The following is a 13,489-nucleotide window of genomic DNA, read 5'->3' as shown; positions in this document are numbered from 1 at the left end:
AAACGTGGCTTCTTTTCCATGTTTACCTGCAAATCTGTGTAATTTCTGCACCTCATTCCCCGCACACTAAACCCCAAGAAATTTGTAGGCTGCAGCTTGAGCTCTTTTCTTTCATTGATTTCTCCATTTAGGACAAGGACTTTTCACACAGAAGAAAAGGCTTTCTGGGTCCTCTTTCACTTCTCACAGTCTCTGTTTGGATTGGGAGCAAGATTCTGTCCCAAACTGAAAAACTGGAGTGGGCACAAATCAGACAAAGTTCCTGGGTCAGTCTGGAATTTTATTGTTTTTGATCAGAGACTATTGAAAGGTTTACAGAGCAGAGTGAGTTCAGTGGGATCTTTCCAATGTTATAAAGATCAATGCAGAATAAAATTTCAAGTTTCAGAGTATAAATATAGGCAACACTTCAGAGTTAATTTCTCTAAAACAAACAAACAAAAAAGAAAAGAAAAGAAAAAAGCTTTCATCACCAGGTCATTTTAATTTTAACGTGAGTTCTGGGTGAGGCAGTCTGTGAAAAAAGAGAAATAAATGTCCCCAACTCAGCTTTGCACCTGCTGTTCTCCGCTAAGTACAAGGTAAATTTTGACCAGCTTCTGATGTGCTTCCAATTACAACGGGTAGGATACAAGGCGTCATGGAAATTCTTCTGAACTCAAGGACTCCACAGATGGGTGTTTGGGGGCAAAGAGAATGTAATGATATCCAAAGAGGCAACGGGGTGAACAGCATAAATGTCTGAGCATCAGAAGGCCTGGGTTCTGTCTTCTCTCAGCCCCTAAATAGGCTGCTTCCCCTCCTTGGGCCTATTTTTTTTCATCTGTGGGAAAAGGATTGGGTTAGATCAAAGGATCTTAATTTGAGAATTTTGGACTGCTAACTGGTCTAAGTGGTGTGATAATCCCAAAGTCCTGTGCAAAATTATGTGCATATGTACATTTCTAGGGGGAGGTGCATAATTTTCCTTTCATCAGCGTCTCAAAAAGATCCACATGACAGCCCTTGTGGAAGTCTCTAAGCAACTCTTCATCTCTTAAAATCCATGATTTTATGATCTTGGCAGTGAGGATTGTTAGGAAGCAGATTATGATAAAGACCTCATGAGAGGCAAGATTGATCCATTGTCATTACTTGTAATTAATCCATTTTATTCAGGGAAAAATAAATATCTAAAATGAGCAACCTGTCAATAAAAAAGGTACTGTGAGAAGCTGGAGATCACTTTCTTGACCTATGAAAGCCATAGCACATAGCAAATTTGTTTTTATTTACATTTTTGAGGTATAATTTACATACAGTAAAGTGCACAAATCTTACATGATAGCTCAATGCATTTTTAAATATATACACTTGTGAAATGTACCCAGCATCACAAAAGTCTCCCTCCTGCTCTCCAACATCATCTCTACCAAACGTAGTTACTATTCTGACCTCTCTCACCATAAATAAGTTTTGCCTGCTCTTGAACTTTACATAGATTGCATCACACAGCATTTAAAACTACTAATCAGGGTGCCAGACCAGTGGTGTAGTGGTTAAGTTTGCCTGCTCCACTTCGGCGGCCTGGGGTTCGTGGGTTTGGATCCTGGGTGCAGAATTACACACCACTCATCAAGCCGTGCTGTAGAGGCATCCCACGTACAAAATAGAGGAAGGTTGGCACAGATGTTAGTTTAGGGACAATCTTCCTCAAGCAAAAAGAGGAAAATTGGGAACAGATGTTAGCTCAGGGTCAATCTTCCTCACCAAAAAACAAAACGAAACAAAACAAAACAAAACCCTACTAGTCATATCTCCTTCTGCCCTGCTAGGAAGCAGTATAATGCCATGGAAAGAACACAGACAATTTTGGAATCAGACACACAGAGTTTAAATTTTTAGTCTCCGTAGCTCACCTGCTCGCTATGTAACCTTGAACAAGTGACTTAATCTATTTTTAATTCTGTAAAAAATGGAATAATAAAAAGCTGTCTGATAAGTATTATGTGAGGAGTCTATTAAATACTCTATCTAAGGTGTCTGACCCATAGAAGGGGCTCAAATTCTTTTATTTTTCTTTCTTTACTCCTAGAAAATTTCTACTCAACCTTCCAGACTCAGTACAAGTGTTTCCTAAAGGAGACCTTTTCCAACTCCCTGCCAACCAAAATAGTTGATCTCTTAGTTCACTTTGTTCTGTCACTGTGCTTTGTATGTTCCTCTGCTACAACATTTAGCACAATCTACTGTGACTATTGACATTACTACAGAATTTGGGAGCCTTGAGGTCAGGAACTAGGTGATTTCACCTGTATTTCACTAGTGCCCCTACTAATAAGAGGAACTCAATAAATTTTTGTGGAATTAATGAATTCTGCTATAGTGGCATTCTTTTAGAAGTATGTACTATAGATAGTAGAGTTAGCTTTGAAACTATTAAAAGAGGGAATTTATAGATTTCTTACTTTTTGAGTTTGGTAAAGTGTGTGTGTGTTACAGTGAACAGTGGCTTAAAAAATAAAGCAATACTTACTTGCAATAATTACTTAACATATGTGATGTGGACATGTGTTATAGGCACAATAAACAACTTAAGTGGAAAAGCCAACAAACTCGATGAATTTTTAGCTTTTCCAAAGTTGGAAAACACAAGACAAAGGAACAGACTATAAGGCAGTGAATGAAGGAAGAGCTTAGACTAAATGATCACACAATAAGAGGGATTTTGTAGGTTGTTTAAACTTTTATTATTCTTGAGGAGAGAAGGAGATGTGAAAATTCCAGGGTAATAGTGGAGTCTTAGAAGATGACGGGAAATATATGGGTGGGTGTGTTATAATACCTAGAAAATATTTTCGTTTCTAAGGAGTATCCAAAAAATGTACAAGTGGTCATAAAATCTTAATAACCTGTTAGAAGTAATTCCAAGATATTCAATTAACTGTTTCTTACCAAGTGAGAGTTCCCTAAATTAAACATGGATCTGTCCCAATAATCAAATGATCAACTGTAATGATAGCATCATCCTCAAATAGAAGCCATCTTCTACATCCGGCAATTCACATTTATGACCCTAGGCCAGTTACACCCATCTCTGGTGCTAAAGGCAGCCCAAGCGGACTGATATTGGTCAGAGGGCTTTCCCTGACTTGCTCCCTGTAACCATATGGTGACCATATATCCTGGTTGACCTGGCATAATTATTAATCATGTCCCCTTTCACATTCAAAAGTATCCCAGAATGAGGTGACAAATTATGATGTCACCTTACCTTTGGGCCTCATACTCAAACTGTCCAGGCCCGTCTCAGTACTCCTCTCCCAGTCCCAGGCTTTATTAAGCCTCAGAACCCTTTCCCACACTCTTTTCCCCAGGTTCTCAACAATAGGTCCTTGAAGTCTTAGTTAAACACCTTAGCAGTAAAAATAAAGAATACAGAGAAGGAAAGTATAAAACTTAGCTAGAGAAGGCAATGAGAGAAGGAGCAAAAAGAGGAGTAAGACCATGGACTAAGCAAGAGTTTCTTGTGAATTATAATGAAATTGATTTTCTTTTGGCATTACTAAACCAGCTCTGAAGAAATTTTTGTGAGAGGAAATCCAAAACTGATATGGGCAGAGTGACTTCTTTGAAAGACAACACTTCCTGAATGTATAAGTTTTGGAATGTTTGTAGGAAGAAAACTCAGGATTGCTGTATAGTCACACCATACATTCAAGCTTTATATTTTCTCAGATCCAACTGACAAACAGAAAACACAGTTGCTATGATTGCAACTCCATCACAAGGTGATGTTCAGGGACTTAGGAGTGATTGGGCTTCGGTTTGTTGGATTTGGGATCAAACTCAGGTCTGTGGGCTTTTGAGGTTGGTTTCTGTTAAAAAAAAAAAAAGGGTTTGTACTAAAGTATAGTGTAGAAACAAAGGAGTTACACAAGTAATGCATGCTTACTTGTTTATGTTAGGAAAATTAGTATATACAAATGAACAAAAAGAAAAAAAATGATCACAAATCCTATTCTTATAAGTAACTCCTATTAACATCGGTCTTTAACCTTTCAGAGTTTTTCTGTATACATTATATATACTTTAAAAAGGCAAAATGCCTTATGCAAAAATAGTATACAAAGAAAGCTACTACTATCAATGAAATAGCTCAAAACAGCAGAAGATCATAATCCAGAATGAATTACAAGGTTTGGGGACCCCCTAAAATTCCTCAACAAATATCCACTTTCCACCTCAGGAGTTTCTCTATCAATTCACTTTTGTCTGATATGCTTTTCCTTGTCTTCTGCCTCCCTGGTTGCATGTCTCCACCTCCTACCACAAACGCTGCTTTACCTGGATCCATCTCACCTCTAGGAACATGTAGTCTATTTTGGAATCAAGTATAACAAGCTAGACCTTTGAATCTCCTCCAAAATATGACTCCTGATCTCTACTCTCACATTTTACTCATAATACCCAAAGTGAGAAGTATCTCAAGTGCTCTGCTAAATAAACTCCCACCTGGCACGCACTTAATCAGAGAGTGGAATTGGAACACAAATGTACAGGTGGGAAAGACAGACATGATAGTATCTGTTGTTTATTCTATTAGAGAGGCCAGCTCTCAGACTCCTGTTGCCCATGGAATCGTGTGTACTGGGAAAAAAATTTGTATTCTGAAGTTGTTGATTGCAATTTTCTATGTCAGTTAGGTAACATTCGTTCATTGTGTGGTATGGATCTTTTGTATCTGTACTGATATTTCGTCAGCTTATTTTATCAGTTACTGAGAGAGATGTCTCATAATCTCCCACTATGGTTGTATATTTCTCTACTGTTTTAAGTTTTGTTAATTTTTATCATATGTATTTTGAGGCTATGTTATTTTTTGTTGTTTATTTTTTGTTTATTTTGTTTGTTTGTTTTACAGATTTTATTTTTCCTTTTTCTCCCCAAAGCACCCTGGTACATAGTTGTATATTTTTAGTTGTGAGTCCTTCTAGTTGTGGCATGTGGGACACCACCACAGCATTGCCTGATGAGTAGTGCCATGTCCACGCCCAGGATTCGAACCGGCGAAACCCTGAGCTGTCAAAGCAGAGCGCGTGAACTTAACCACTTGGCCACGGGGCCGGCCCCGAGGCTATGTTATTAAGGACATACAAACTTGTGATTTTTGTATCTTCCTGATGGACTGACATTTTAACATTATGAAATATTATCTATACCTTTGGTAAAGCCCTTCATCGTACCTTGTCTGATCTTACTATAACTACTTCAGAGTTCTTTTGATTGCTGTTTGCAGGTATACATTTTTCTATTCATTTACTTACAGCCTCACTATATTTTTATACTTAAGATATATTTCTTGAAATCAGCATATAGTTGAAGTTTTAAATTTAGTCTTAAAATCCTTGCCTCCTAATTGGAGTATTCATTCCATTTTTATTTGATATAATGACTGAGATATTTAGGTTTAAACCCATCATCTTGTTTGATGTCACTAATTAGTAGGGAAATGCAAATCAAAACTACAGTGAGATATCATCTCACACCCATTAGAATGGCTATAATTAACAAGACGAGAAATAATATGTGTTGGAGAGGATGTGGAAAAAGGGGAACCCTCACACTCTGCTGGTGGGAGTGCAAACTGGTGCAGCCACTATGGAAAACAGTATGGAGATTTCTCAAAAAATTATAGAAATACCATACGATCCAGCTATCTCACTACTGGGTATTTATCCAAAGAACACGAAATCAACAACACAAAGAGATTTATGCACCCCTATGTTCGTTGCAGCATTATTCACAATAGCCAAGATATAGAACCAACCCAAGTGCCCATCAACTGATAAATGGATAAAGAAAATGTGGTGTGTGTACATATATATATACACACACCATGGAATACTACTCAGTTATCAAAAATACAAAATCATCCCATTTGAATAACGTGAATGGACCTTGAGGGTATTATGTTGAGTGAAATAAGCTAGACAGAGAAAGACAAATACTGTGTGATTTCACTCATATGTGGAAGATAAACAGACATATAGATAAAGAGAACAGATTAGTGGTTACCAGAGGGGAAAGAGGTTGGGGGTGGGTGAAAGGATTAAAGGGGCACATATGTATGGTGGCAGATAAAAACTAGACTATTAGTGGTAAGCACGATACAGTATATATGGAAACTGATATATAATAATGTACGCCTGAAATTATACAATGTTATAAACCAATGTGACTTCAATTAAAAAAAACCCAACATCTTACTATTTCTTTTCTACCTGTCCAATATGTTCTATGTTCCTTTTTCGCTCTTTTCTTGCCTTTTTAAACTTAATTACTTTTCTTTTTATTCTGTTTTTTCTTCTATTAGCTTGCTAATTATACTTTCTTTTACTATTCTTTTAGTATTATCAAAGACATCGTAACATGTGCCCTTGATTTATGAAAATTTCTCCAAGTTAGGACTTTTTCTACCTCCTGAACAATGCTAGGATCTTAGAACCTTAGTTACATTTACTACCGACCACATGCCTCACTGCTATTGTTGTCGTGTGTCATAATTCTTTCTATATATTAAACTCTACAAGATACTATTATTTCATAAATCAATATTTATTTAGAATTACCTACCTACTTACCCTAGTAAGTTCCAGTAGGAGAGTCACAGTGCAGACCACTCAAGTTCTAGAGTAAAGCCATGACACCTGTAGCAGAGAATTTTATTTATCTTATTTTATTTACTTTCAAATAGAGTTAAACTCTATTTTAATGATTTGAAAAGCATCTCCTTTTTGTTGTTGTACCTTGGTAAGGAATGAACATCTGACCATGATGACATTTTGTGAAGATGGGTCTCTATCCTTTTCTTTTTTTTTAAGATTGACACCTGAGCTAACAACTGTTGCCAATCTTCTTCTTTTTCTTTTCTTTCTGCTTTTTCTCCCCAACCCCCCCCCCCCAGTGGATAGTTGTATATTTTAGTTGTGGGTCCTCCTAGCTGTGACATGTGGGGTGCCACCTTACTGTGGCCTGATGAGTGGTGCCATGTCTGCGCCCAGGATCCGAACCAGCAAAACCCTGGGCCACCGTAATGGAGCACGCGAACTTAACCACTCGGCCACAGGGCAGGCCCCTATCCTTTTTTTTTAAGATTGGCCCTGAGCTAACATCTGTTGCCAATCTTCTCTTCTTCTTCTTCTGGGATCCCTTTTGCCATTTTGGTTCTTGTGTCCAATGCCCATCTGCCACAGGTACTTGAGTAACAGGTCATACCTGCCACTTTCTCTGGGGGATTTCCCTTGTGTGTTTGAAGCCTCTGGTGCTGGAGATTCCTGGGAGTTATACCAACCTTCCATTGCATGGCCCATGACCAATAACTGATTGGGGCAGGGGTACAAAAATTCCACTTCCTTGCTTCAAGGCAAGATGGGCTCTGCAGTGCACTTTGTATTCCACAGCTTTTTGTAGGATGAGACTGAAGCTAGATTTCACCAGAAACACCATTCTTACATAGTTCCTTTCCTATCCTGCTTTCCTTGTTCCCTTACTTATCGCTTCTAAGTGTACTTTCAATAAATCACATGCAAACAAATATCCATCTCAGGTTGTTTCTAGGGAAACTTACTTAAGACTTCTCCCAAATAAACTTCCTGCACCTAGTTCCTTCTCCCAAGTAAGAAAGAAGTCATTCATCCAACTGATTTTTAGTAGCTCAGAAGACCACATGACCCTAAGTTATTGTAGGAAACAACTCCTGAACTTAAATTGTTATAAAAATCATTAAAATTGAATTACAGCATACCTCAGTATATATAACTATATTTACACTTTTAAGGCATTTTAATAGACTTTGACTCACTTTCTCTATGGAAGATCGTGTGTGTTTGTAGAAACTTCATTAACAATGAAATATGAAAGACTTCAACATGTGAAATTAGTTTCGAGTGTAAATTACAGTCAGAAGAAATTCTATTTAACACAAGGGAGAACTTTTAGCTATTAGAGTGTCCTCAGATTGGGTTAAATTTCCTGTCATCTTAGACTTCCAAACACAAGCTGGATGATCCCTTGGTGAAAACAAAACAAAGGGCTCTTCAGGCATCATAAACATTGAACTGGTAGCTAGTGATGCAGCTAGTGATGCAGGTGAGGTATAGTTATGATTTATATTCAGGAACTTAAATATGGTTTTTTGAAACTTCTTTTGGTTGGAGGAAGATTCAACTAAGAAATTACTATTTCTAATAATTTACTTTTTCTATTTGTTTTTTGTTTGTTTTTCTTTCTTGTACCCTATACTAAATCCATCATTGGTTTTGTACACATTTTTCTTTAACTAAATCTCATCTTTATAGTAACAACTGTTGTTCAAAATCATAACCAACACACTAGCCTGTGGGATTCCTCAATGAAGTGTGTTGGGCTGTGGCTATGACTGAAAGTGTGGACTGAAAACCATGGGCTTCCTATACCTATGGATGGCTGATAGCCAAGTTTAAATTTCAGTTGCTGAATTTAGGCATTATTGAATTCAGAGCCTTTCTCTTATGTGAAAATTAGGGCACTGATTGGACAGTAGGATGCCTAGAATTGAAGTGGGATTTTTGGGAGTGTTTAGATTATTGCTGTCAGATAGCACCATTCAATATCCCAGCCCATCATGCCTCACACCATACCACCATCTATAGCCCTTAAATATCTTATACACCATCATGGTATCGCATATAACATTGCTTCTGATAAAGAAAACTCACTTTATGGTGAAAGAGTTAAGGCAATGAATTGATGTCTATGGAACTCGCTGGTCTTATTATTTATTCCATCACCCAGAAACAAGTGATCTTATAGAGAGGTAGGATGGTCTATTGAAAACTCAGTTATAATGCTAGCAGGGAGATTTTTTCCAAGGTTGAGGTGCTATTCTACGAGATGTGCTATATGCTCTAAGTTAACAATCAAGATTTGGTCCTGTTTTTCCATTGCAAAAGTATAGGTTCCAAGATGGGAGTGGAAAGTGTACCTCTCACAAAACGCAAACTGGAAAATGCTGTTTTCTGTCCCCATGATTCTGGGGTGTGCTGGTTTAGAGATCTTGGTATGCATGAGAGAAATGCTTCTGTCAGGGGACACACTATGGTTCCACTGACTTGGAAATTAAGACTGCTACCTGGATGCATAAGGTTCTTCATGTCACCAGGAAAACAGGTCAAAAATGGTGCTGGCTGGGACGATTGATCTTTATTATTAAGAGGAGACAGTGTTACTGACAAACAACAGAGGCTTAAAGCGCTATGCTTGGGATTCACGGATTTCCTTGGGGTGACTCTTAGTACTGCCATCTCTAGTAGTAAAGTTAATGGAGGACTCCAATAGTCTTGCATGGGCAAGACCATTAAGGGCTCCGATCTCTTGGGAATGGAGGTTTGGGTCATTCAACCAAGTAATGAAGCTTGACCAGCTGCAGTTGTTGGCTCTGGGCAAGACAACATGAAATGGGCACTGGAGGATGGAAGTTAGAAATGTCAGTTCCAGTCTTATGACTACTTGCAGAAATAAAGATTATAGCATCTGCCTAATTTTCTCACTTGTTCTGCCATGCATATATTTAAATTAATTTTTCTTTTCTTTTCCATCCCTTTCTTCCAGGGCATGCTAGTGGTGGTTAGCTTTACAATTTTGTTCATGGATTACAGAATTCTGAGACAGCATCATGGTGGGACCATAAGAGGACTGAACATCATAGACAGATTCTATATAAGCTGGATTCAGCCACCAATGAGATTTGAGTTTATCATCCTTTTAGGGAGGGAGGGAGCACATTTTGATTTTATAAGGAACAGCTGCATTATGTTAATTGGCAGTATTTTTTCTTCTGGAAGATTAAGTATGGGAAGAAGAGTTTATGTTAATATTGGGCATGGGCTGTAAAGAAGTGAACTCTAGTGAATATTGTCACTTCTTTTCATCTAGCATCTGTTTTCCTTTTGATGATTGGAGAATTCCCCACCTCAAAGTCTGCCTGTCACTCTAGAAGCTGAAAATGGCATGTACTCACTTTCTCACCTTTGTTGTAGTTAGGGTATGGGTACATTATCTAGGACCCACCACTAACCAGATACAATCTCCCAATACTCTATGTTAGGAGTAGGCCACAGGAGGACTGTGAGGAACTCTTAGACAGCAGCAACGTTGCAAGAAAGATGTTTCCTTGGGCAGCAGTGGTGCTTTCACTGACAAATTCTAGGTGTGAATTTTGGGTATTGTTTCTGGCTAGGTGGCCCTGAGCCTGAGACATGTTCCCTAGCCCTCCTGGGAACAACTCCTATATCATTTTTTGGTTTTCAAAGTTTAATTTTTATGTAATTTCATACTTAACAAAATTGTGAGAACAGTTAAGGAACCATATATGCTTGAGAGAGAGACAGAGAAAGTTGGTGAGAGCAAGCATGGGGGACAATGCTAAGGCGAACAAGACAAAGTGTATACAATTGGTAGATCTAAATAAAGGGAATATGGGAGTTTCTTAACTATTCTTGCAACACACACACATGCATATTTTTTCTGATTCATTTGAGAATAAGTTGCAAACATAGTTCTGTACCCCTAAATACATCAGTGTGTATTTCCTAAGAACTTTGATAGTCTCTTACATAACCACCATACAATTATATAAATCAGAAAATGTAACATTGATATAACACTATTATTTAATCTTTACTCCATATTCAAATTCCTATGTCATTTAAATGAATTTCTTTACTGTTCAAATGGATCAGTGTTAGCTTCTGTGAACTCTGATTAATTTCAAGGTCTCAGATAGATATCATCTCCCCCAGGATGTGTTCCTGGACCCCAACTTTGAGTCAGGTGACTCTCTTACGTACACTTATACTACAGGGTACTCTACCTACCAGTGTGTTTATAACACTGTTTTCCTGATTGTCTGTCTGCCTCTCCAACCTGAACTAAGCCATTGAAAAGGACAGATTTGTCTCTTTTTCGCTGGTCTGTCTACACTGACCAGCATAGTTCCTGATACATAGTAGATACTAATAAATATTTGTTGAACTGGATCTGAACACTTCAGTTGCAACTTAAATGAAATCTGTTCTAAGTTGAATTTGTCATATTCTCTCTTTCAGTTGAAAGCTGTATCTGTCAAGGTTCAGCGCAGAAAGTAGAAACCATTCCAGGTATTTTTTTTATTATTATTAAGTTCATAGTAGTTTACATCAATGTGAGATTTCAGTTGTACAATATTTCTTGACTGTCACCACGTAAGTGCTCCCCTTCACCCCCTGTGTCCATGCCCCACCCCCCTTTCCCTGGTAATCACTGAATTGTTTTCTTTGTCCATGTACTTGTTTATATTCCACATATGAGTGAAATCATCTGGTGTTTGTCTTTCTCAGTCTGGCTTATTTCACTTAGCATAATTCCCTCCAGGTCCTTCCATGTTATTGCAAATGGGATGAATTTGTCTTTTTATGGCTGAGTTGTATTCCATTGTATATATATATACCACATCTTCTTTATCCAATCATCAGTCGATAGGCACTTGGATTGTTTCCACATCTTGGCTACTGTGAATAGTGCTGCAATGAACATAGGGGTACATATGCTACTTTGGATTGTTGATTTCAAATTGTTTGGGTAGATACCCAGTAGTGGGAGAGCTGGGTCATACGGTAGTTCTAATTTTAGTTTTTTGGGGAATCTCCATACTGCTTTCCATAGTGGCTGTACCAGTTTGCATTCCCACCAGCAGTGTATGAGGATTCCCTTCTCTCCACACTCTCTCCAACATTTGTTATTTTTAGTCTTAGTGATTATAGTCATTTTAACAGGTGTAACACTCCAGGTATTTTTTACAGGAAGAGATTTGTTGCAGGAAATTGATGCATATATGGTATAGGAGAGCAAGATCTAGGCCGAACCACTAGAAATTATTCTAGAAAAATATAGAACTATACCATCAGCAACATTCCAAGGTCATCATTTGTGTTATTCAAGACACATCCCCATAGCTTTGATCCAGGGGTCAGGAAACTGTAATCAAGAAACTGGGGCCCCTGCCACCATGGATGACTGCACTGCCTCTCAGCACTCAGAAAGCTGGAAAATGACCACTGGAATCCCACTGCAGAAAAAAATTCACATTTTCACAAGTTTTCTTGACAGTATAAGGAGTAAAAAGATGGCTTTAGACTTCTTACTTCTGCCTGTCATATTTCATGAGTTCATCCTATTATCAGAAACTAATTCACATTCAGAAACCTAGTTGCAAAGTAGTCTGGAAAATGTAGTTTTCAGTTATCTAGGCTTTGCAATGCAAGAAGATACCCTGTGGAGATTGAGTTGATCCCCAGTATGCACCACAATGGCATCCTCATTCATGAAGTTGCTGAAGCTAGACACCAGTGTGCAGTCTTCAACTCCTATCTGATGCCAAGATGCTCCCCTTGGATGGAGGTGGTAGCACCTCTTCTCCATGATATTAAGTTTAGAGGATTAATTCCAGGGAATGGAATGAAGTGCCCTTTGTTTGGTTCAGAATCACTGATCCTCTGAGCAGTTTCTGCCCCAGAAAATGGCAGTCACATGACCAACTTGGACTTCCTCCCTCTGGAGGTAGCGGTAACATACTAACTCATTTTCCAGGTACCCCATGACTTCTGGGGTCAGTGTGGTGGAAGGAAAATTGGGGAAACCAAAGCCCAGAGAGATGGGGAGACTTGTGCAACATAACAGAAAGAGCATGCACTTTATAGTCAGATGGCCTTGGATTTGAATCCAGGTCCTACCTCTTACTAAATGTAACACCTGGAGCAAGTTCCTTAGTCTCTATCTTGGTTTCCTCATCTTTAAAATACCTATCTCATAGGATTGTTATGAGGATTAAATTAGATAACACATGTAAAGTACAGGTACAGTAAAGTACATACAAAAAATGTTTGTTCCTTTATTAGTTTTCTATGACTGCTATAATAAATTATGATAAACGTAGTGGCTTAAAACAATATATATTTACTCTCATACAGTTCCGGTGGATAGAAGTTCAAAATCAGTTTCATTGGGCCTAAATCAAGGTGTTGGCAGGCCTGCACTCCCTCTAGAGAGGGAGAATCAGTTTCTTAGCCTTTCTGCCTTCAAGAGTTGCATTCTTTGGCTGTTGGCCCCTTCTTCCATATTTGAAGCTGGTAGTATAGCATCTTGCTTTAGTCCTCACATTGCTGTGTCAGATCTCCCTCTGCCTCCCACTTGTGATTTACAGTTAAGGCCTACTTGCATAATCCAGGATAATCTCACAATCTCAAAATCCTTAATCATATCTGCAAATTCCCTCTTATCATATAAGCTAACAACCACAGATTCCAGGGACCTAGATATCTTTGGGAGCTGTTATTCAGCTGACCACAGTTCCTTTCATCACCAATCTTTACTATCTTTTTTAAGCCATTTGGTGTTTTGAGCAGTGTTGTCCAACAGAAATATAATGTGAGCC

The sequence above is a fragment of the Equus asinus genome, chromosome 2 (genome assembly GCF_041296235.1).
Source record: "Equus asinus isolate D_3611 breed Donkey chromosome 2, EquAss-T2T_v2, whole genome shotgun sequence".
In the NCBI taxonomy this organism is placed as follows: domain Eukaryota; kingdom Metazoa; phylum Chordata; class Mammalia; order Perissodactyla; family Equidae; genus Equus; species Equus asinus.
This window is presented reverse-complemented; position numbering follows the sequence as displayed.